The following is a 26,525-nucleotide window of genomic DNA, read 5'->3' as shown; positions in this document are numbered from 1 at the left end:
ACTGCTACAATTTCCTTGTTAAATCTTCAAAAACATTAAACGACATATAATCTTAATCCTGAATTCATTCAATAATCGAAGAATTTGCATACATATCTCATATCAAGCCTACAAAACAAATATTTGCATAGGTTTGCATTTCTATTTAATGTTCTTCCACATAGATACACACGTGTGTATATATGCCTTGTATCATAACGTTGAGATTTTACAAACACAACATTTCTGTGCGACACAGTACAAACGCCTAAAGGTCACAACAACAACACAAAACACTTGCATGACCTTTGGCCACACACACACACCTTTAAACCTCCATAGAAATCCGCAATCAATATCAGTGGTATATGAGTTTGTTTGCCCTACATACAGTTGGTCATGTGTGCCGGTGTGTGTATGTGTTTACGGAAATGGTCATATTGTGTTACCATAAAAGTGGAAATTGATGTGCTCTGGCACTTTCACAAATTAACTGGGAAAAATCTGTAACAACAATACAGAGATGACTGGATGGACGTGTAAACAGTGTGGACATCACATGTTGTTGTGAAGAAGAGAAAGAGAGAGAGAGTAAGGGATAAAGTGAGCAAGAATTTGTCATGTACAATAAAGTGTTTGAGAGATGCAAATGAAGCGTTACAGCACAATTTTTGTGATACCTCTCTTTTTGGTGTTATTTTCTTTGAAGTTAAAAATGACCTATTGCCGAGAGTGGGAATAAATGTGGAAAAGGTTGTAGCTTAGCATCGAAAGGTCAAAATATTTCACACTTTCTATTCACATTGTTATTTATATAGTACTAGGCTGTCATATAAAAGATATGGTGTTAGAATGGTTATCCCACTGGATTTAGTTAAATCAAAGGTCCTACAATAAAAGGACAGAATGTGTTTATCGGTTTCTTCTGCAATGTCTATTATTATTGTATATATTTAGGATGTGAATTTTCAAGACAATCAAAAGATTACCATAAGAGTCAAATTTATTTAGTAACTATACTGCGTGTCGCTGTTTGGTTCTTTTTTCAATGACTCAATATTAAATTAGGATTTTAGAGCTATTGGGGTATGGAAAGAAAAATATGTAGCGAAGAAGATACCTTGTATGTACCTCCATTACAAATTAAATATGGTAAATTATCTGAATATGTTATATAACTATCCCGTTACCCACAAATCAACTCCAAGTGCTCTAAAAACGTACATATTATTAGCTTGACTTTTTCGTTTCGATTACAAGAAAGACAAAAAATTGGTTCAGGTCGTCTGGAGAAGCACCACCATTCTTAATTAATCTACAAAATTTTCTCCACCACATCAAAATAAGCTGCATTTTTTTCTGAAATCTGCTTTCTCTCTTGTTTAGAATTTCCTGCATTTAATTTATCTACAGATTATACCATTTGCCTGTCAAATATTTTCTACTTAAGCCATTACGATTTTCCTCCCTTTGTCTTTAAAAATATCATTTAAAAGCCCCTAGTCAATGAATGACCCTTTCGTCAACTAGTCAATTTTTTTTTTCGTATATGAAACACTTTCTTCTTCAGATTGCTCTAATAACTTGGCCTGGGGATGAGAAGTTACAAGTATTCGGTTAGAAGTTTAAAATCCCAGAAGGGTTTTGGATTTTCAGACCAAACTTTTATAGGACCTTCTATTTGATATAGACGTTCCATAACATCAAAAATCATCGGGAGAAAATATGGCTCATCGGTCCAATATATGATTGTATTTTGATTTGAAATATTTTAAGCCTCTACCAAAATTGATCGTTTTTCATATGGAGGCCTTTTACTGACAAGGAACTCAAAATACAAAAATTTGTGAAATTAAAAAATCTGACTGAAACGTAAGAACATAAATGAAATCGAAATATAGCTCTTCTATGAAAAATACTTCCTGCTTCAGCTCACTTATGAAAAAGACCCCTCCCTCAAGTCGTCTATGAAAAAGGCTCCCTGCTTTAGCTCGTCTATGAAAAAGACTTACTGGTTCAGGTGGTCTATGACAAAGACTCCCTGGTTCAGGTCGTCTATGACAAAGACTCCCTGGTTCAGGTCCTCTATGAAAAGGACTCCCTGCTTCAGCTCGTCTATGAAAAAAAACTCGCTGCTTCAGCTCGTCTATGAAAAAGACTCCCTGCTTCAGCTCGGCTATGAAAAAGACTCCCTGCTTCAGGTCGTCTATGAAAAAACTCCCTGCTTCAGCTCGTCTATGAAAAAACTCCCTGCTTCAGCTCGTCTATGAAAAGACTCCCTGATTTAGGTCGTCTATGAAAAGGACTCCCTGCTTCAGTTCGTCTATGAAAAAGAATTCGTGCTTCAGCTCGTCTATGAAAAGACTCCCTGCTTTAGCTCGTCTATGAAAAGACTCCTGCTTAAGCTCTTCTATGAAAAGACTCCCTCTTCCCCCTCATCTATGAAAAACACTCCCTGCTCCAGTTTATATATTGAAAACATTCCCTGCTTCATCTCTTATATGAAAAAGAATCCCTGCTTTAGCTCGTCCATTATAAGACTTGGCTTCAGCCCATGTATAAAGTAACCTTGTAGATTTCCTGCTTCAAACTGTCAATCTCAATTCCGATTGTATATGAATGACATCCATATTCATCTTTTATAAGGATTTCTTCGATAAAAATCTCCCTGCTTTCTTTGGTGTATTCTCTTTCCAACTCATCTTTAACAAACTTATACTAATTCTTATATAAGAGACTTATTTAATACCAACTCGTAATACTTATACTAATACTAATACTAATACTATACTAATACTAATACTAATACTAATACTAATACTAATACTAATACTAATACTAATACTAATACTAATACTAATACTAATACTAATACTAATACTAATACTAATACTAATACTAATACTAATACTAATACTATACTAATACTAATACTAATACTAATACTAATACTAATACTAATACTACTAATACTAATACTAATACTAATACTAATACTAATAGTAATACTAATACTAATACTAATACTAATAGTAATACTAATACTAATACTAATACTAATACTAATACTAATACTAATACTAATACTAATACTAATACTAATACTAATACTAATACTAATACTAATACTAATACTAATACTAATACTAATACTAATACTAATACTAATACTAATACTAATACTAATACTAATACTAATACTAATACTAATACTAATACTAATACTAATACTAATACTAATACTAATACTAATACTAATACTAATACTAATACTAATACTAATACTAATACTAATACTAATACTAATACTTGATACATCTCAATAATTCCATCTGTTATAAAGATGATATATATCTGCGAACGCCTTCTGGTACCTCACCCACAAAGGGTCACAATTTTCAATACTGCGAAACCTTTCAATGATTCCTTACAAGTTGCTATATCTAAATATTTCTACCAACCAGACACCTGAGATGAATATGGATTTTATGATTTCGCATAAAATTGAATGTAAATGTTCGATTTTCTTGTAATGTTGCAATAATTGCCCGTACCAATATTTTTATCTGTATTAAATGAAGTATGAAAATGGAATGCTTCGGTCGACTATATTGGGCACATCACGCACATTTTAACATTTTCTAAAATGGTCGCAAGTTTTATATAAAGTTAAGGAAGTACCCAATATAGTCCATACCTTGCACTTCGCAACATTTATATCACATTTAGGTGCGATATGATTTGAACAATATTGACCCATTCCTTCGGAACCTACTCCGTAAGGGGTCAACAATTTGAATAATCGTAACAGAACTCAAAATATATTTAAATAATCTGTCGGCAAAATCGATTGATACTCCTTAACTTGTTCATCTCTGATGATCTACCGGGGTTTCCGATATATTACAAACATTTTAAGTTTTTTATGAAGGAATCCGATCCAAGTCAATGCATTTTCTTCTTTAGTTTTGAATTCTTATAATAACAACAATTACAAATTAGCCCATTAATTGCTTTACAACATTATTCTGCTTTATGACATTGTAAAAGTCAATTTAGTAAAATAATTAAAATTTAAATATTCTCAAAACATGCTTTTTGCAAATTGATTAGTTTTTAATCGATTTCATTTAACGAAATCAAAAAGCTTTTATTGCCTGCCTGTTTAAAATCATTCACGTGTTAAAAATGCAATATCGCGTTTATTATCCTCGATAATGACATTAATTCGATGTTTTATTGTAACATACACTCAATGTGCCAGCTGCACGCCAATTCACTACTTAGGATGTATTGCAACGTTGGAGGTGGGGAGGAATTAAGTAGAATACTAAATTAACTAATTAAAAGTGAAATTGTCAAAAGGAGATACATAATTTGAGATGGCTATTTAAATTTAAAATTTTATTTGTATAACGGAATAGAAAATAAAGTAAAAGTTACAATTATTTTTCTTCAAAAATAAGTTAAATTGTAAAGACACCACATATATACGTGTGAATATAGGCCCAATAACTAAATTCAGCAGGATGACTTTTAATACTCCGCATCATGGTATTTCTTAGATAAGTTTTGACAATTTTTGTTATGTGAGTATAATATTTTTAAACCCTGTATTTATATTATAATAATAAAAATCAAAAATAAAGCATCAACAATAAAAAACAGTGCTTATTTTTAAACTAATTGATTTATATCCACACTTATTGTTTTTCCTATTTGTGGTCTTATCTCCTTTGATGTTATCCTTTTTAGAACATCCCACTCAACGGAGTTTTCAAAAATTTCCACTAATTCTTACTCTAAATAAATATTTACGATACCATCCAATAACTCCATGCTTGATGTCATTTCTTCAAAGCAAAGATAATTACACTCACAAAAATATTGTTTCAACGTTAAAAGCTTTAATGTTATCAATTTAGGTTACAAACCCAGGAAGGATGAAAGAAAGAAAAATAATTAATTTTACGGAGATTTTTCTCTTTTAATTCGCGGAAAGCCTACAGTACATTTTACAGACAAAGCCCGGGGACTTGTCATTTTTTTCCTTCGAATTCGTATCGTTGAAGGTGAGTGTGGATGGCTGTGGAAGCAGAACGCAGTGGCGTGTCATTTTAATTATACATTTTTACAACAAATGACTTTCCTTTCCTCTTAAGGCCAATTCTCAGATTTCCGCTTGAGCGAGAGACATGCAAAGCTTAACGGATAATGCTAATGTTCAGTAATTAATATTTTATGTAAAATTTTTTTTGTAAGAATTGAGGAATTCAAGTATTTCAAGAGAATCATATTTATAACTATTTATGGTATTCCCAATGGAAATTGATACTAAATTTGTTTTGCTCAGTAAATTTCACTGTGCAGCACAAAAAATAATTACGGGGAAAACCCGGCAGAGATTTGTAAATTTACATCGCAAAGTTAGGAAGTTAATGGCAAGTTCCCCTCACTTCAACCCTTTTTAAATTTTCGGGTTAATATTCCTCGAAGTCTGTGCATGTTAAGTATAATGTGTCTTCGGCAATATGGCAGATAAAAATAAGAATAAATAAATATCGGCTATATTGCAAATAAAAATAAGAATAAAGAATAAATATTTTGGTTGAAAATTTTAACCATCAAGCATACCAACATTTTTTCAAATATGTTTTCATTAGGTTTATTAGTATTAGTATTAGTATTAGTATAAGTATTAGTATTAGTATTAGTATTAGTATTAGTATTAGTATTAGTATTAGTATTAGTATTAGTATTAGTAGTATTAGTATAGTATTAGTATTAGTATTAGTATTAGTATTAGTATTAGTATTAGTATTAGTATTAGTATTAGTATTAGTATTAGTATTAGTATTAGTATTAGTATTAGTATTAGTATTAGTATTAGTATTAGTATTAGTATTAGTATTAGTATTAGTATTAGTATTAGTATTAGTATTAGTATTAGTATTAGTATTAGTATTAGTATTAGTATTAGTATTAGTATTAGTATTAGTATTAGTATTAGTATTAGTATTAGTATTAGTATTAGTATTAGTATTAGTATTAGTATTAGTATTAGTATTAGTATTAGTATTAGTATTAGTATTAGTATTAGTATTAGTATTAGTATTAGTATTAGTATTAGTATTAGTATTAGTATTAGTATTAGTATTAGTATTAGTATTAGTATTAGTATTAGTATTAGTATTAGTATTAGTATTAGTATTAGTATTAGTATTAGTATTAGTATTAGTATTAGTATTAGTATTAGTATTAGTATTAGTATTAGTATTAGTATTAGTATTAGTATTAGTATTAGTATTAGTATTAGTATTAGTATTAGTATTAGTATTAGTATTAGTATTAGTATTAGTATTAGTATTAGTATAGTATTAGTATTAGTATTAGTATTAGTATTAGTATTAGTATTAGTATTAGTATTAGTATTAGTATTAGTATTAGTATTAGTATTAGTATTAGTATTAGTATTAGTGTTAGTATTCTTTTTCCTTAGGCCCACAAAAAAATCTTGAAGTGCAGGATAGAGGTAACAAAGTATTTTTGGAAACTCGTACATCGGTGCTACGAAAAATTCTAAAATGGTCCTAAACTTCTAAAATAATACCCCTTTTATTTGAACGTATAGTTCTAAAAATTTGAAGATTTTTATAAGGATCAAGGTTGGAGATTTTGGAATGTTATGCCAAGTGTTAGAACTGCACTAAACGATACTAAAATTGGACAGTTTTTTAGTGTTAACGGATGAAGCTGAAATTTGGTATTTGTATTGGGTCCCTGTTGTTGGTAGGTTTGTAAAAAAATATGTAGTATTTGGAAAGGGGTACTATATTACTAAATAGTATACTAAATAGTATTATATTTGGTACAGTTTTGTATTTGGGTGGCCACATAGTGCTTGAAATTTGGTATTAGGGTCGCTGTTCAAATGTAACCTGGGCATATTTTGGCGGTATCGGAAATGTGTACTATAATTTTATGAAAAGTACCATATTTTATGTTTGTTGAAGGGTAAGAGATAAAATTCTGAGTTTTGGTATTTAGACTACCGTTGGTATCTGTTTTTGAGATTTGTCGGTTGTTTGAAAATATGAAAATATGTTTGTACGAAAAGTACTAAATTGTACTAAATTTGGTATTGGATGAAGAAGTGGGGCTGGAATAATCAAGTTTGATATTGAGGTCTTTGTTGGCACCTAGTATTGAGATGTGGAGGTGGTTTTGTAAATGTGTACCATAATTGTTTGGAAGTACTAAATAGTACTAAATTTGGTATTGAGTGAAGGATTTGAGCTGAAATTCTAAAAATAGGTATAGATGACACTGTTGGTGTCTGTGGTTAAGATATGACAGGTTTTGGTATTGAGTGACTATATAGAGCTGGAATCTTGAAATTTTCAATTGAGGTTTCTGTTGGTAGTTGGTGTTGAGACCTGGTGGTGGCTTTGCAAATGCGTACACAAATTCTTCGATAAGGACTAAATGGTGCAAATTTTGGATCACTGAAGACAGTATGTACTTAAAATAACAAGGGATCCTAGAAATCTTTATCCAAAATATTTAACAAGATGCCAGAATTTATTTAGACTGCGTGGCTATGGAAATTTCAAAACACAATTACCAAATTCTTTCAGGTTTTCTTCCATAACCTACTGCGTTTTTCTTTTAATTGTTTTTTTTTTTTTGTGTTCCACAGTGTTATTTTAGGTTACTTTCTCTCTTAAATTTTTTCCAAAGTTTAAACTGCAGACCAATAATTTTGGCAATTTTAAGATATCATCTTTCCCCTTTTTATATAATTGCCAATTTTCTTGTCTGCAAAATAAATTTTCAAAAGTTTTAAAGTTTTGCATTTGTCTCAATCTATTCTAACACAGAAAATATTCTTAACTTTGTCATTTGGCATTATAGCCAAGTTGATGTTAATTGTCTTTTAATTGCCAAGATAGTAATTAACGGGAAAGGTTTAAAGTTGTCTGTAATGAAAATCTATGATAATGAATTCCGTCAGGCAAAAGGGGTTCTTCATAAATTTCTATTAATTAAGCAATAGCTGAACACAACTAGGGGAGCATGGCGTACACGTTATGGCCTCGGAGAAGGTAAGTTAGGTAACTTAAATGATGTCAGAAAGAACTTAAGACGCCTTAATGGGAGAATTTAAAAAGTTAGAAACATGTGAAAATACACAATTTCACGGCTCATACTTGAATCGAACAAAGAAAAATTTGTCTATGGGTTGAAAACTTTAAAGAGAGTGCAACATATCGCACAAAAGAAAAAAAGTAAGAGCATGGAGTACTGAATAATCCCGCATATGTTAGTGATAACAAGTAAAAAAACATAAGGTTCGGCCGGGCCAAACTTTTAATACCCTCCACCTTAGGGTAAAAGAAACATTGGAAGAAATGTGGCAAAAACCATTAAAATACCGAATATCGGGAGGTACCGTTATATGGGGGCTACAACAAAACGTGAACCTATAATTACAATGTTTCGCCACATGAACTAAGACCCATTATGACCCACAAATACCAATTTTCAGACAAATCCGTGAAAAAATGTGGCAAAAATCATCAAAATATCGAATATCGGGAGGTACCGTTATATGGGGGCTACACCAAAACGTGGACCTATAATTACAATGTTTCGCCACACGAACTAGGACCCATTATGACCCACAAATACCAATTTTTAGACAAATCCGTGAAAAACTGTGGCAAAAAAACTAAAATACCGAATATCGGGAGGTACCGTTATATGGGGGCTATACCACAACGTGGACCTATAATTACAATGTTTTGCCACACGCTCAGGGACCCGTTATGACCTATAAATACCAATTTTCAGACAAATCCGTGATCATGTCATCAAAATACCGAATATCGGGAGGTACCGTTATATGGGGACTATACCAGAACGTAGACCGATATATCTCATTTTCAATACCAACCATCCTAGACACAATGCAAATAGGTCTGCTAAATTTTGGCGCTCTACGTCAAATAATGTGGGCTGTATCGTGATTTCAACAGACAGGTAGACAAACAGACAGACAGACGGACGGACGGACAGATAGACGGACATCGTTAAATCGACTTAGAATTTATGCTGATTATGAATATATATACTTTATGGGGTCTAAGACGAATATTTAAGGATGTTACAAACGAAATGACAAAGTTAATATACCCTCCTTTCCAAGGTGGAGGGTATAAAAAGTATTTTAACACTCGATTCTGCATAACTAACACTCGATTCTGCGTCCCTTACAATAAGTTTCTAGGAATCAAATTTGATTATTTAGTTTCGTGGACTTTCGTCGTATGAGTGATTTTAAATATATGCGATTTATGAAATCACTCATACTCTTAGGAAGTGGTGTACTAAACTACTTACTCTACCTTACCTAACATTTGTAAAAATATAATTCTAAAACCTGTCTATTAGAGAATTTGAATTTGGTCTGTAAACCTTTGCCGTCAATAGAGAATAAACTAAATAAACATCTAAGCATATATGTATGCCAAAACAACCTGCCTCTATTAGTTCTGGCAAACATTTTCAAAGGACACAGAATATGGTCTCCAATCCAAACCGTACCTTGTAAAGGCGAAATAAATGCAAACGAATGATAAAATGACAGTTTTCAGCTTTCACAGGCATTAAAAACGCTAAAATGGGCAACCAAATGAAATGAGTTTAACACATGGGAGCAATGTGACTTGCACTGACTACAAATTAACATCAATCAGTGCAGCAACTCGAGTGTAAAGCAACTGTAAAAATAAATTACAGTTGTTTGAGAAATAAAACATAGTGCTATGCAGGGACAGGTGGAAATATATGATGACTATGTGAACGCACACTTATTTGATTTAGTAGATTGGACGAAAGCATAGGTACGGCGATATACATGGATACTCTATAGATATGCGAATTTATGAAGGTTTTTCAAACTATCTCGTGGATGTCTAAAACTCTCCACTATTATGTGTATTAGGTGACTTTAGAAATTAATTCAACTTCCCAGGCCATGGCAAGAGATGATGTCGATATTTATATATGCACTTTGTGAACTTATTTTCTCCATGCTCCACATGCTTGTACTTTCCATATTAATATAGAGGTTATAATAACATGTTTCTTCCGCTTGCTTCTGAATTTTTGTCATAGAATGAATGAAACTACGTACATTAGTTTGTAGTACGCTATAGATGTTGTTATTATACCCTACAACACTATGTGTTGGAAAGTATATATGGATCTTCCTAGCTCGCCAAGCTGAGTCGATCTAGCTATGTATGTCCGTCCGTCCGTCCGTCTGTCCGTCTGTCCGTCTGTCCATGTTAATTTGTAATCACACTACAGGTCGCATTTATGGTCCGATCCTTACGAAATTTTGCACGCAGATGGGGTTTGGGTCAGAATAGAACCCTATTGCTTTTGAAGATGATCGCCAAATGTTTAGGGGTTGAAATGGACCAAATACTGAAAAAATGTCGGATTTTGCAGTAGCTATACAGGTCGCAATTATAGACCAATCGACGCGGAATTTCGCATGTAGCTAGAGTTTAAGGCAGGGAAGAAGCCTACCAATTCGGGTGGTCATCGGATAATATTTAGCGGGTAAAATAGACCATATCTTTTGTGTTGAAAAAAATCAAAATTTTTCATTAAAACGCGAATATTTTAAATCCCGGCGAAATCACAAAGCCATCACAAGGTTACTTACTGACCTTTACATTGATGTTAACATCCAACAAATCGGATATATAGCAAAATATGTGCGATATATATGTCTATCAAAGAAGATATGCTTGAAAGATCTCTTATATGTCGAGAACGGCTGAACTGATTTCGACAGTTCTCATTAATTCAGAATGGCCTCTTGGCAGGAAAGAAAAAACATCTAAAAAATCGTCTAAAAATATCTCTCTAAAGATGAAAATATTGATTTTCTAAAATTTTCTCATATTTTTTAAATTTTGTCATATTTTCATTTTGAATTAAACATTTGATATTATTTCTACAGCTAACAAAACTAAGTAGTTAGGATATCAGGATATCATATACAGATCGCATTTATGGCCCGATCCTAACGAAATTTTGCATATGGATAAGATGAGGGTCAGAATAGAAGCCTACTCTTTTTGGAGATGATTGCCATATATTTAGGGGTTGAAATGGACCAAAAACTGCAAAATTGTCAGCAGGTCGTAATTATCGCCCGATCCTCACGCACATTTGAATGGGGGTTACCGGTCATTGCACAAGCCAAGCAGTTTCGGATGGCCATCCAAAAATATTCAATGTGTGAAATAGTTTACCAACTTTTGTAGACTAAATACGAAAATGTCTATTCCAGCGACTTTTTGGAGAATTCACAAATGCAGGAAAGACGCACTTCTGACTATTTCGTTAACGCTGATTTCGTTGAAGAATATAGTCAAATGTATGTATCTTATATAGATGCGCTTCAGTCAAAAACCAATAATACATGTTAATCTTTTGCCACTTCTGAGAGATTATAGGTCTTTGGGAAATATTGGTTCCAGATCTAGGAAGACCATTTACGTGCAACATCTACCAATAAATTGGAAATGAGCAAATTAGTTAAAGTTGCTATTATTCGAAAATTAGAGAACGAAACCTGATGGCTTTCTTTTATTATTTGTCACAATATCTTGTGGAATTCATTCAAGTATCTCGCCTATATAAACTGTATCACTTATTATATCGACTGTAGCCTTTGCTTACTTGGTGAATATGAACTATATCGGTCCACAATTAGGTACCTCTATATAACTGTATCTCCTAATATACGGTATTTCAAATGTTTTGGTCCCAATTTCCAACGAAATGAGCTGTAATTTAATATGTCGGTCTCACAATCGAACCTCTAACTTCTCGCAAAAACATATAACTTAAATCCCATATCACTTGTGTTTGAGTATATTTAAGGTTTCAGGTGGCCTCAATAAATTTAATAGAATTTATTTGAAGTAGATCATACCACCAATCAATATTTCGCTTTAGAGCAGTTATAGTTTGGTTTCAAAAGGAACTAATATATGGGAGGCATATCCAATTCTGAATAGATTTTTCACTAAATTTGAGGGAGATATTTTAATTTTTTATACCAAATAATATTGATATAGAGTGCATGAGAAGGATCATATTAAAAATATATATCGGAGTTCCACAAAATTGAAACATACGTTCGGAAATTCATTTGGGCTGAAATTAGCCATTATTTACACAATAAACCTGAAATAGCATTAAGGATAATTAGGAGTTATGCCCAAATCTCACCCGATCTTGATAAAATTTGGCAAAGGTATTTACGAGCTCTATAAGTTACTTTGTACCAAATATCGTTATGTCGAATTGATATCACGAATTTGAGGGACTTAAACACCAAATCGGATGAAACATGTACATGGGAGCTATAGCTGTATCTGAACCGATTTTCTCTAAATTTGATGTACTGCTTCTAGACTGATGTCGGTCTTACGTACAAAAAATCAGGATTTTTGGCCAGATATTCGACATATGGTGCACAATTAACCCGAAATCGGTCGAAGATATAAATGGGACCTATATCCAAATCTAAACCTACTTTCATAAAAATTGGCAGAGGTATTTCTGGGCTGTATCTGATAACTATTACCAAATATCTTTGTTGTCGAATGAATATTACGAATGTGAAGGACTTAAGAACCATATCGGGTGAAACATATATATGAGAGAAATAGGTATATCTAAACCGACTAGGCTGAATTCGGTCCGATGTAATAAAATTCAGGACTTTTGTACTGATGTTCGCCATTTGGTGCACAATTAACCCGAAATCGGTAGAAGATATATATGGGAGTTTTACCCAAGCTTGAACCGATGTGATATTTTATACAAAACATCATTCTTGTGGAGTGCATATTACGAATATGGGGGACTTAAATACCAAATCGGATGAATCATATATATATCTATTTCTAAACCAATTTTCACTAAATTTTATGTACTTGCTTCTAGACTAAATTCGGTTGGATGGTCAGGTCATTTGGACTTATATTGGCCATTCGTTGCACAATTAACCCGAAATCGGTTGAAGATATATGTCAACTATATATAAAAGTGATTCGATGATCACCAATATCAATAAGGGTTCGTCCTCGAGCCAAAAAACCTTTTTTGGAAAATTTAATCTCAATCGAATATCGAATCGAATAACAAATGCGACTAGCATTTTTTTCACAAGAATACATGGACGGACGGATGGACGGACTGACGGGCTGACTTGCATAAATCGACTCAGAAAGTGAAGATCAACAAAACTATGGGTCTATCTCGCTTCGTTCTCCCTGTTACAAACAAATGCGCATAGACATGAATTGACTCTTTAAAGGTATATCAGATTCTGAAATTATTCCCGCCACATTTGGCAGAGGCGAGAAGGGAACCGATTTCCATCAAATGTTGTATTTGCCTTCAGAATAAATTCGGTTGAATGAACAAAATTCATCCAATTAGAGCTGATAATATGCATTTGGCGCACAATAAGTGTGAAATGAGATATTTATGAAAATTTGGCAGTGGTATTTCGGAGCTGCATTTAATACCTGATATCAAATATCATATATATTACCATTGTGGGGGACTTAAACACTAAATCAAGTGAAATATATACATGGGAGCTATAACCATATCTGAATCGATTTTCAACAAATTTGATGTACTTGCTTCTAGGCTGAATTCGGTCATATGTAACATACACATTAAATTGAAATCGGACAAATATATATAGAGCTATTTGTATATTATCACCAATTTCAGTAGGGTTCGTATTTGGCAAAACAAATGATTTCCAGGACGCGCAACAAACGGACATGCATAAATCGACTTAGAATGTAATCCTCTGAAGATCTTTAAAAGAAACTATGGGTTTCTTTCGTTTCCTTCTGCATGTTACAAACAAATGTAATACCCTAGAGGATAATATCCTGTCAGACGGTGTTCGTAGGTTATAAAAAACCACATTGTTATCCCTTCAGATATACTTAAGAATTTAGCTATCCTCAAAATAAGCCAAAGAAGTAACCATTCTGGTGCACCGTAAAATTCTTTAAAAATTAGACGTTTTAAAGCCTTTAGGTGAACACAGAAATTCTATAAAAAATCCAAGTTGGTGGGTTTTTATATGAAATTGCACATGTTTATAAAATCCACCATATATAGGAAATTAAGTGATCCCAAAAAGTCTTTGAAAATCCATGTTGTGAGGCCTTTAGGTAACCTCAAAAAATCATAGGTGGGGCTAAAAAATCTTTAAAAATCCATGTTGTCGACCCTTTAGGTAGCTTATTTTTTTATACATCCGCTTTTTAGGCCCAACAATTTTTCGGCCCAAAGTATTCTTTGAAAATTCTTGTTTAAGGGCTTTTATAAGACGTCAAAAAATATATTACCATATTTCTAAACAATCCACATGGTAGGGTATCGAAAATGACTTAAAAAATCCACGTTAAAAATCTACGCTGGCCTCAAAATTTCTTTAATAAAACAGGTCTTTAAGTGACTTGAAAAAATCTTAATAAAATCCAATTTTTCAATTTTTTTCAAAACATATGCATTTTTATGCCTTTTAATAGACCTCAAAGATTTATTTCAAAATGTTGTCTGGGCATTCATTATTCTCAAAAACCCCGCCTACAATAAAATTACGTCTGCCAAGTCGTTCTAAAAGTATTTGTATATGCATAAGACGTCTTTTATAAACTCAGATCTCGAAAAACATGATAAAAGTGGCAATCCATTCAATTCCAATATTTTAATTTCAAAATATATTCAACAACAAGAACAATAACAACATTTATTTAAATTCTACTGCAACGATTCACTGATTTCTTCCCTGAAAGTTCTACTCAAAAATCCACTTTAAATTGTCACGTAAACTTCACTGAGTCTTGGGATACTCCGCCAAAGAAAAGAAACTTAACAATTGAATTTGCATTTTACTTTGTCAAATAGTTTTGTCACTTCAAATTGTTGCTGTCGCTACAGCAGCTACTGTTTTTGCGTTCAACAATCTCTACGATATCCGAAAATCTCTCATCATTTTGTTCCACAAAAATGTAACTTAATTGGCAAAACATTTTGACGCACAAAACATTTTTGACGTTGTGAGATGTGTTGTTCAGTGCCACAAGGACATTTCTCGAATCAGGTGCGAATGTTGATCTGAATAAAAGGTTTCGATTCATTGGAATTCCAGTAATATTGTAGAAATACCCGTCTTTACATTAAAAGGCCACAGGGTATTTGTTGTAAAATACACAGAATTTATTGTGGGTTAATTGGGAGAAGAAATTCAAGGAATTTTGATTTTTTTATTCCAACAGAGAATAGAGATTTCTTAAAAGTTACATTTAATTTTTCTTAAATTACCATTAACAAAATTTTATTAAAAAAAATTTTGGCGATGCAAATAAGCTATAATCTCCACTAAAAACCCTTTCTTTCTCAGTATCAGAGTCATCATATTTTCTCATTCCATGTTTGTGACATTTTCATGTCGAGTATATTCATATTTTGTATACAAATGTCACACGCTAACACTTACACAGATAGAGGTACCCTTACCCTCTCACATATTTTGCTCTTTGTTGTGGACAGAAAAGAATCCACGGAAAATAAAAATGGAAATAGGGGAAAACTGTTTATGACGTATGGTTTTTATGCAGGAATAGTGATACCCTTTCTCTGCATGATGACAACACCAGATGAATGATGAAGGAATGAATGGAGCTCCTTGGGAAACTGAAGATTAACAATTCGGAAAGTTATTGTAGTTATGAAATTATACTACAAAGAGGTAACATAGTTCGTCTGGGTGTGACATTTATTTCCTCTTATGTATAACTGAGTTAAGGGTCGGCCCTTCAAATATTACGGTTTCCTTTGTTTTTCCATATTTTTGAGTGTTTTCTCAGGATAACTGAGAGAGTTGGTATTGAGAATAACACACATAGGATTGTATGATGAAATTCTTCTGTATTTATTTAAGTATTTGGTAGGCTTAAGGTCATGACCGGAAACGAGTATACACATTTACATAGTAATGTGTTTGATAGAGGGGATTTTGGGTATTGCTTTTGTAACGGTGAAGTATTTATTTGATTCACTATTTTTTTTAAATTATATATCTTTGATTTTTTTTTTTTTTTTTTTTTTTTGAAACGCATGAATCTGGACGAGAACTTCTATACATAGAAAAAATATTACAGTACCTTTAGCAGATTCTTATCATTTCCAAGGCTTTATATTGACGGAATTAAAGTCATATATATCTTATAAAATAAAGCAGAGTTAGTCAGACTATTTATGACTCAAGAACAGCCCTACGGATATGGCTGAACATTGGTGAGGAGACGAAAAAAGGATACTTTTTATTATATTGGTTCAATTTGGGTTTGGGTGAAGGGATGGAACTGGAAGTTTTAAATTTGAAATACTGATATTTGGATCACTGTTAGTGCATGGTGTTACGATTTGGAGGTTTTGGAAATACGTGCTAAAAAGATAGAAGATTTCTAAATGGTACTAAATTTGGTGTATAAGGAAGATACATAGCTGGAAATCTTAAACTTGATATTAGAATCACTTTTTTGAGGTGGGGTTGATATATTTAGGTGGATTTTGGAAAACATACAGGGTAAGATGGAAAAACTGCAGCCTACTTCAGACTGCTCTCATTTATAAGCCACTTGTCCGACAGTGACAGCTCATTATATTGTTTACAAGCGTACAAAAGCATTTTGGTGAGAATTGTCCAGAAAAAAAGTTATTAGTGATGGAATTCAAGCGTGATAGTGTGATTTCTTTTTATTTGGCTGGAAAACCACAAGTGGCTATCGTTAGAGCACTCCAGCATTTAAATGTGAATAATTTTTTTGTGTCTCGTACCATCGCTCGTTACGTCAAGGAAGTTTATGGAAGAAAACAGAAACATCAGCAGAAATGGTTCGAAAAGTAACGAAGCGACTTGATCGAAACCCGCATCGCAGTGGCCAAAAAATGGCTCGTGAGCTGAACGTATCGCAATATTCCATTTGGCAAATATTGAAAAATGATATCGGGGTAAAGCCATTGAAAAGAGCTAAAGAGTTGCGTCGCTCGGCCGAAAGTAGTGAACTGCCGAATTTGTTTTCCTTCGATGAGAAAACATTCGTTGTCCAGCAGTTTGTAAACAAACAAACTGATCGTGTTTACATGCCAAAGGGGTCAGCTGAAAATTTGCACCTTCGGTTGGCCACCAGAACTCAAGCTCCTGTATATTGTTTTGGATATACGTACTAAATATTTCTTTATTTGGTATTGGAAAAATTGATAAAACTGGAATCTGAAATTTGATACAGAGGTCACTGTTGATTTTTAGGGTTTATGCAGGGACAGGAAAATTGGATGTTGGTCAATTGTTTTACTAAAATCCTCCTCTCAAGACCTAAAATGAAAGATTTTGAAGATATTTGGTTTTAAATTTAAGCATTTCGTATTATTCTTTCCGAAAATGGAAACATTTAGTCAAACGGAACGAATTTTGCATTTTGAATACTAAAAAGGCCGAACACAAACTATTGAAACGAATCTATAATTTTAAGGTGGACTCTTCGCTGACGAAGTATCAGGCACTTGCTAGCATGAAGTATATATTTTTTATAAAGGAAAAAAATACCAAGCTACATATATTTATATACCCATTTTTAGAAATTTATTTGACAGAATAGTACGATTTTGTTGAAATCTATGAATTTATCATATCTAAGGTGGTAATTTTCGGTAAGTATTAAATTAGTCCTTCAGTTCAAACTTGAAATTATGAAACGGTGTTATTTTATTAAATACTATATATTTAAGTTAAACAAATAAAAAGCTGTAAGTTCGGCCGGGCCGAACTTTTAATACCCTCCACCATTTGGTACAAATATGGCCACCTCCAAAAAAAAAAAAAAAAAAATTTTTTGGTGATTTTAGCGACATCCCGGTGAATTGTTTCAAATTTGGCGTTTGAAGTTCGTAATGGATGTTACAGCCTAAGACATGATATTGTCTGTGCAGGTCCACGTCTTCGTATAGCCCCCATATATGATGATTTTATATATATATATACATATGTATATATATATATATATATATATATATATATATATATATATATATATATAATATTTATATATATATATATATATATATATATATATATATATATATATATATATATATATATATATATATATATATATATATATATATATATATATATATATATATATATATATATATATATATATATATATACATATGTATATATATATATATAAAATCATCATATATGGGGGCTATACGAAGACGTGGACCTGCACAGACAATATCATGTCTTAGGCTGTAACATCCATTACGAACTTCAAACGCCAAATTTGAAACAATTCACCGGGATGTCGCTAAAATCACCAAAATACCGAATATCTGGAGGTACCATTATATGGGTGCTATATGATAACTTGGACCTACATGGCCCATTTACGAACTTAACCTGCCTACTGACAAAATATACATGTGTGCAAAATTTTAGCCTTCTATCTCAATTTTTTGGAAAGATAGCGTGATTACAACACACAGACAGGCACACCGACAGACGGACATGGCTAAATCGTCTTAGAATTTTACGCTGATCAAGAATATATATACTTTGTTGGGTCTGACATGAGTATTTCGAGGAGTTACAAACGGAATGACAAAATTAATATACCCTCCATAGTATGGTGGAGGGTATAAAAATCACTGTTATATTCACTTTAAATAAAATCCTTCACGCACACGAAGTAGCGGACATTCGCTAGTTTTACTAAAAAAGCATATTTTAAAAAATGTATGCTTCTGATAGATTTTTTTGTTAATGCTCTAAAAATAATTCATGTGCGCTTTTTTACCTTTTTTAAGCCAGAAATATGTATATAATCTTTTACGCCTCTTAAATTTCATTTAGAAGGAATTTTCAAAAAGTATTAAAGTTTGGCAAAATTAATATTTTTGATTTGGTTCTGTATTGTTTCCTAAAATATTTTATTGTTTAATATAAATGTAGTGTTACCAGTTGTAAATTATTTCAATCATTCCTTAATTACCCTCCTTAAAATAACATCTCACTCCTTTCAATTTTTGTCACCACTTCACCTAATTTCTTTTCTCTTCTTCTTCTCCGCAACAATTATTGTCACACCGGAAATGGCTGCTAACTGTTTTATTATATCAACAGGTAGATAATTTGAAATCCAATTTTAGTTTAGTTCCAATTATTCCCCTGCCGAGTGTTGGTTGAGTCGCCGGTATTGTCACAACAGTTTCTGAGGAGTATCGTCAACATGCTTTCGGGAAATAATGCGGTAAACAACAAAAATTATGATAATAGACCAAGAGAGAGAAGAAGAAAACCAAAGTTTTCTCCTCTATTGTCAAGTTGAAGCAGTTTGCCACAACAGGGCCACTTAACCTAATTAGAAGATGTGGTGGCGGTGTTGCTGGGAAAAGTGAACAACACAGGGCGAAGTTGAATGCACCGGTGCAGTAAATAATAACGTTTACTACTGCACAGATATTGCGGACTGCAAAAATTGCAACCGCAATTCTAGTTAAATTAATGGAGGTTTGACATAAAATCAATTATTACAAAAGAAAATTATGAAAACAAAACAAAAAAAATGTTCAAACAATGAATATTATTTTTTATGGGGAAATATTGTAATTTTAAAGTCAAATTAATAATCTGCTTTCTTAAAGAGTTTGTTTGGTACCTTTATGTGACCTGTTTTGGGGAAGGTACAAAGAGTTGTGAGTATATATACTGGAAGAGTACCCCGACGTCAAGGAAGTGACAGAGAAAACAGCAACATCAGCAGAAATGGTTCAAAAAGCAAAGAAGCGACTTAATCGAAACCCGCGTCGCAGTGGCCGAAAAATGGCTCGTAAGCTGAACATATCGCAATATTCCATTTGGCAAATATTGAACAATTATTTCGGGGCAAAGCCATTGACATTCCAAAATGTGCAAGAAATTATACCACAACAGAAATAAAGTAGACTCAAAAGAGCTAAAGAGTTACTTCGCTTGGCCGAAAGTGGTGAACTGCCGGATTTGGTTTTCTCCGATCAGAAACTATTCGTTGTCCAGCAGTTTGTAAACAAACAAAATCATCGTGTTTACTTACCACAGAGGTCAGCTGAAAATGTGCACCTTCGGTTCGCCACCAAAAGTCAAGCGCCGACCATAGTGATGGTGTGGGCCGATGATCACTTTCTGCTCGTTTAATTTGAATGTGGCATCTGAAAAAATACAGAATATAATCTCGAAAATATTCTGGAGGGTGTATTAAAGCCTTGGGCACGCAACCATTTTGGCCGCAGACCATGGACATTCCAACAGGACTCAGCACCATCGCACTCAGTAGGCGCCACCCAAGAATGGTAACAAAATGAGGTCCCTCCCTTCAATTTCAGCGCACAATGGCCACCAAAATCTCCGGATACCAATCCGTTGGACTGTTGTGTCTGAAGTATTTTAGAAAGCAAGGTTGGCACTAAAATATGTCAATGTGCTGATCAACTCAAGCAAGTGCTTCGCCGGGAATGGGCCAAAATACGTGCCAAAAATGACCAAGTCGAACAAATCTAAACTTATTCTAAAATTTGATGCTATTTCCGACATTTTTGGCTTTCATTTAATAAAACTAAAAAAATGTAAAAATTATGGCGTTTGATTTTTTTGCAGTTTTTTTCCTCACCCTATATACATGTCTGCAGGACTTTTGGTATTGAAAATTGGCCATATAGGTCCACGTTTTGGTATAGCCCCCACATAAAACTACCACACTATTATCGTTATTTTGGTGATTTAAGCGACATTATTCACCGGAAAAGTTTCAAATTTGGTATTTAAAATTCGTAATGACCTATGACAGAAAAATATTCATGCAGATCCACGCCTTAGTTTAGCCCCCGTACGACGGCATCTCCCGATATTTTGGTATTTTGATGATTTTAGCGACGTTTTTCACTGGAATTGTTTCAAATTTGATATTTGAAGTTCGCAATAGATACTACAGTTACAATAGATACTACTCGAGCCGGTCTACGTCTTCTTGGACTATATAATGGTACCTTCCGATATTTGGTATTTTAATGTTTTTAGCGAAACTATTCACAGAAATTGGTTCAAATTTGGTATTTGAAGTTCGTAATGGATACTACAGCCTAAGGCAGAAAATTGTCTGAGCAGATCCGAGCCTTAGTATAGCCCCCATATAACGGCACTTGCCACGATTCGGTATTTTGATGATTTTAGAAATATAATTCACCGATATTTTTTTGTCAAGTTTCGCATTTGAATATGGTAATTTCAAATAACAAAAGGCAGGTCCACGTCGTCCTATGGACCTGACATAAAGGCTACATTCGGTATCTTTAAGATTCTAAAAGAATTTTTAACGGATTTCAGTTTTTTGAAAATTGCCAGATTCCTTCCAAATTATGGTGGGTATTCAAAGTTCGACCCGGTCGAATTTACAGCTTTTTTACTTGTTTTGTTTTTTTTTTTTGCAATATTTGAAAACTACGTCAAGTTACAAACTTGAATTTTGTTTGGTAAAAAAATTACGATATATCAAGTTTTGAAAAAATCAGACCAAATCGTCCACTACAGTCAGCAGACATTCACAGGGACAGGTGAACATTAATTGATCCACTACAAATCTGTTTAAACGGCGTTCGTCCAGAAACATGAGACAAATTTTAGCCGTATCAAATTATATATTTCCATAATCCTGCACAATTCCTTAAATTGTAGGCTACTTTTCATCTCTTCTCATAAACTCCGTGGTATAAACAATTCCGTTTCCTTCTTATATTTGACGTCCTTTAAATTCAAAGCACAAAACCCCGAAAACATTTGAGGACGTATCATGTTTTGTTAAAAATTTAAGCTTGTAATACCTTAAAGCCATGCCAGAAAATTTGTAGGAACACTCACCACATTACACTTGAATAGTGGATTTCCGTGTAATTTGTAGAGTGCGTTCATTTCTTTATTCACAATCCCGGCCGTGCTGTGGGTGTCAGATGAACACGGTAGGTTCATGTAATAAATTTGTAAGGACATAGCCGTAACAGGTTTATAAACATAACACACAGAAATTATGTTATGGCAAGCAAGGTTAAGGGGGAAGAGTGCTGAAAAGTAGTCCGAAGGAGGCGTTGCCAAACAGAATGGTACACTTGTGTTGATTAAGGCCTTAAACAAATTTGTTTAAATTTTTACAATAGGGGAGGAAAAATAAATGTACTAAAAATGTCTTAAATTTCTGTTTTCATGTGAGTATTATTGAAACACTGATATGATGAGAAGTAGAGGATATATTTAAAGAAAGTTTAGTAAAAATGTCAGCAAAATCGTACTTTTTATTATCGATGTGGTGATTATCGATGGTTATCATTATAATATACATGCAGGTTGAGATGAAAAAAACTGCAACCAACTTCAGACTGCTGTCATTTCTAAGCCACTCGTCCGATAGATGTAAAATTATTCAAGAGGCAGCTCATTATATTGCATAAAGCGTACAAAAGCATTTTGGTGAGAATTTTCCAGAAAAAAATATTCAAAAAATGATCGTGTTTACTTACCAAGAGGTCAGTTGAAAATGTGCACTTTCGATTGGCCACCAGAACTCAAGCTCCGGCCATGGTGATGTTGTGGGCCACCATAATAGTCGATGGTCTTTCTCTGTTCGTATTAAACGACCGTGGCATCAAAATAAATGCCGAATATTATCGCGAAAATATTCTGGAGGGTGGGAGGGCCGCATACCTCGGACATTCCCACAGGACTCGGCACCATCGCAGTCAGCTCGCGCCACCCAAGAATTGTTACAAAATGAGGTTCCTCGCTTCATTTCCAGCGAACAATGGCTACCAAAATCTCCGGATACCAATCTGTTGGACTATTGTGCCTGGAGTATTTTGGAAAGCAAGGTGGGAACTAAAAAATACCAAAGAGTCGATCACCTCAAGCAAGCGCTTCGCCGGGCCAAAATACCGCAGAGCAACATTCGGGCAGCGTGTGACGGTTTCATTGGCCGCTTAAAAGCCAGAATAAATGCCGAGTATTATCGCGAAAAGATTCTGAAGGGTGTATTAAAGCCTTGGGCAAGCAAACATTTTGGCCGCAGACCTTGGATATTCCAATAGGACTCAGCACCATCGCACTCAGCACGCACCACCCAAGAATGGTTACAAAATGAAGTTCATCGTTTCATTTCCAGCGCACAGTGGCCACCAAAATCTCCGGATACCAATCTGTTGGTCTTTTGTGCCTGGATTATTTAGGAAAACAAGGTTGACACAAAAAAAAAATACCAAAGTGCAGATCACCTCAAGCTAGGGTTTCGCTGGGAATGGACCAAAATACCGCAGCAACATTCGGGCAGCGTGTATCGGTTTCATTGTTTGAAGGCCATAATTGTGAAACGGTTGCCAATTCGAACAAATCTAAACTTATTCTAAAATTTAATATATCCGTCATTTTTTGCTTTAATTCAATAAAATTTAAAAAAAGAAAAAATGATGGCGTTTGACTTTGTTGTAGTCTTTATACCCTCCACCTTGGAAAGGAGGGTATATTAACTTTGTCATTCCGTTTGTAACATCCTTAAATATTCGTCGTAGATCATATAAAGTATATATATTCATAATCAGCATAAAATTCTAAGTCGATTTAACGATGTCCGTCTGTCTGTTATTTGACGTAGAGCGCCAAAATTTAGCAGAGCAATTGGTATTGTGTCTAGGATGGTTGGTATTGAAAATGAGATATATCGGTCCACGTTCTGGTATAGTCCCCATATCCTCCCGATGTTCGGTATTTTGATGATTTATGCCACATTTTTTCACGGATTTGTCTGAAAATTGGTATATGTAGGTCATAATGGGTCCCTGTACGTGTGGCAGAACATTGCATTTATAGGTCCACGTTTTGGTATAGCACCCATATAGCGGTACCTCCCGATATTCGGTATTTTGATTATTTTTGCCAAATTTTTTTCACGGATTTGTCTAAAAATTGGTATTTGTGGGTCATAATGGGTTCCAGCTCCGGTGGCGAAACATTGCATGTATAGGTCCACGTTCTGGTATAGTCCCCATATCCTCCCGATGTTCGGTATTTTGATGATTTATGCCACATTTTTTCACGGATTTGTCTGAAAATTGGTATATGTAGGTCATAATGGGTCCCTGTACGTGTGGCAGAACATTGCATTTATAGGTCCACGTTTTGGTATAGCACCCATATAGCGGTACCTCCCGATATTCGGTATTTTGATTATTTTTGCCAAATTTTTTTCACGGATTTGTCTAAAAATTGGTAGTTGTAGATCATAATGGGTCCCAGTTCATGTGGCGAGTCATTGTAATTATAAGTCCACGTTTTGGTATAGCCCCATATAACGATACCTCCCGATATTCGGCATTTTAATTGTTTTTGCCACATTTCTTCTAATGTTTCCTTTACCCTAAGGTGGAGGGTATTAAAAGTTTGGCCCGGCCGAACTTAATGTTTTTTACTTGTTTTATCTCACCCTGTATGTCAAGTAAGTCTAGTCAAGTTTTTAGAAAAATCTGACTTTTTACTATTTACGTTGTAGTGCATGATGGAAAATCGTAAGAAAATACTACAATCCTGATTAACACTGTTACATTAAATATATACAATATTTTTCACTTCTAATTTCCCATCTGACAAAACGAACACCAATTGATGCAGTACATAAATAATGGATCACTTATTGTTTTCCTCAAAATTTATGGTCTCAATAGAGTCAAACCACTTCAAAGATATCAGATTAGAAACAATATTGAACCATTAAATTGCAACTTTTAATTATTTCCTTTGTTACCTTAACTTTCAACATTTATTATATGAAAAAGGAAATAAGCAAAAAAAAAAAAAAAAGCGGTACCCCATAAAAAGTAATATAAAGACACATAAAAAGAGATTAATTACACCCATCCCTTCACCAGAGTTCCTACAAAACTCCATTCTCCATAATTAAACATTAACTACAACAAAAGCCATAAATAGCATTAAATGACATAAAATTTCTCACACCACCGTTACTTGACAATGTATCAGGAATTGAAAATATTTTCAAGAGTATAGTCCTTTGGCAGGACATTAACAAACTAACGCTGCTGTTGACATTTCAACTAACTTTCCCATAAAACAGCGGTAGGTAATCGAACACCTGCTGGGGAATAGTGAGTGAGTGAGTGTGTGTGTCTTTGTATATGTGTGTGTGGAGAAACATAAAACGATGAAGTTCAACTTCAGCCATTCTTTACGCAATGCCGTTAAAATAGTTTAAATGGTTTTTATTGATTCACTAAATGGCATTCCAGATAAAAGTATTTTATTTGAAATAAATAAATCGAATATTGCGGATAAATGGCTGGCGGGATGTCTCCATATTTTTATTTACGGGTAATTGAATAGATTTACCGGATGGAGATAAAATTTGGATGGCACAAAAGAGGAAAGCTTTTTTAAGGTTTATCTTAGTGTATGAGATTCATACTGGCTTCTTTTCAGAAAGAAAAAATTGTGGACATTTTTTTAGGGGAGGTCCTCAAAAGGTAGACGATCTTCAAAGGGTCTTAAGGTATTTTAGAGACAGAAAGCCTCCTGGCGAACACCTACAGAAGGAAGAACATTTCTAGACCTCCTAAATAGGAAGACCTTCTAAAGAATTTCTATGGAAAGAAAGAAAGAGCTATTGGATGGGGTTCTATAGGAAGAGAGCCATATCTTCCTCCAGCAGGACTTCTACAGGAAGAAAGGCTAATTAAGGCCTTCTTTAGCAAGTGGACCCCTTTGAGGTCTCTTATAGAAAAAACAAATCTTGAATAACTTTTGGAAAAAGAAATGCTGAACTGTTTCTAGTGGAAAGAAACCCCCTGAAGGTCTTCTATAAAAAAAGACCTGCAGAAGGTTCCCTATGGAAAGAAGAAAAAAAGAAGAACGTCTTCTATGTAAGGAATGCCTGCTGAAGGTCTTCCATATAAGAAGAAGCTTCCTGAAGGTGAATGAGACCTGTTGTCGGTCTTCAATAGGAAAAAGTCCTCCAGATGGTCTTATAGACAAAGAAGACATCTGGAAGACATACTATTTGAAGAAGAACTTCCGAAGATTTTTTTTTTAGAAAGAAGAGCTCCTTCTTTCTTTAAAAGAAGATGAACTCCCGATGGCCCTCCGTGGGAAGAGACCTTCTCAAGGGGTTTTATAGGATGAAAGTCTCCTGAAGGCTTTCTATGCGAAGTTGACCTCTTGACGGTATTCAATGCGAAAAAGACATTTTGAAGGTTTCGATGCGAAGAAGACCTCTTGAAGGTATTTTATATAAGGAAGACCACCTGAAGATCTTCTTTTAAAAAAAAAC

Source organism: Musca domestica, unplaced genomic scaffold (assembly GCF_030504385.1).
Source record: "Musca domestica strain aabys unplaced genomic scaffold, Musca_domestica.polishedcontigs.V.1.1 12, whole genome shotgun sequence".
Taxonomy (NCBI): Eukaryota; Metazoa; Arthropoda; class Insecta; order Diptera; family Muscidae; genus Musca; species Musca domestica.
The sequence above is the reverse complement of the archived record's forward strand: the minus strand, read 5'-3'. Positions refer to the sequence as shown.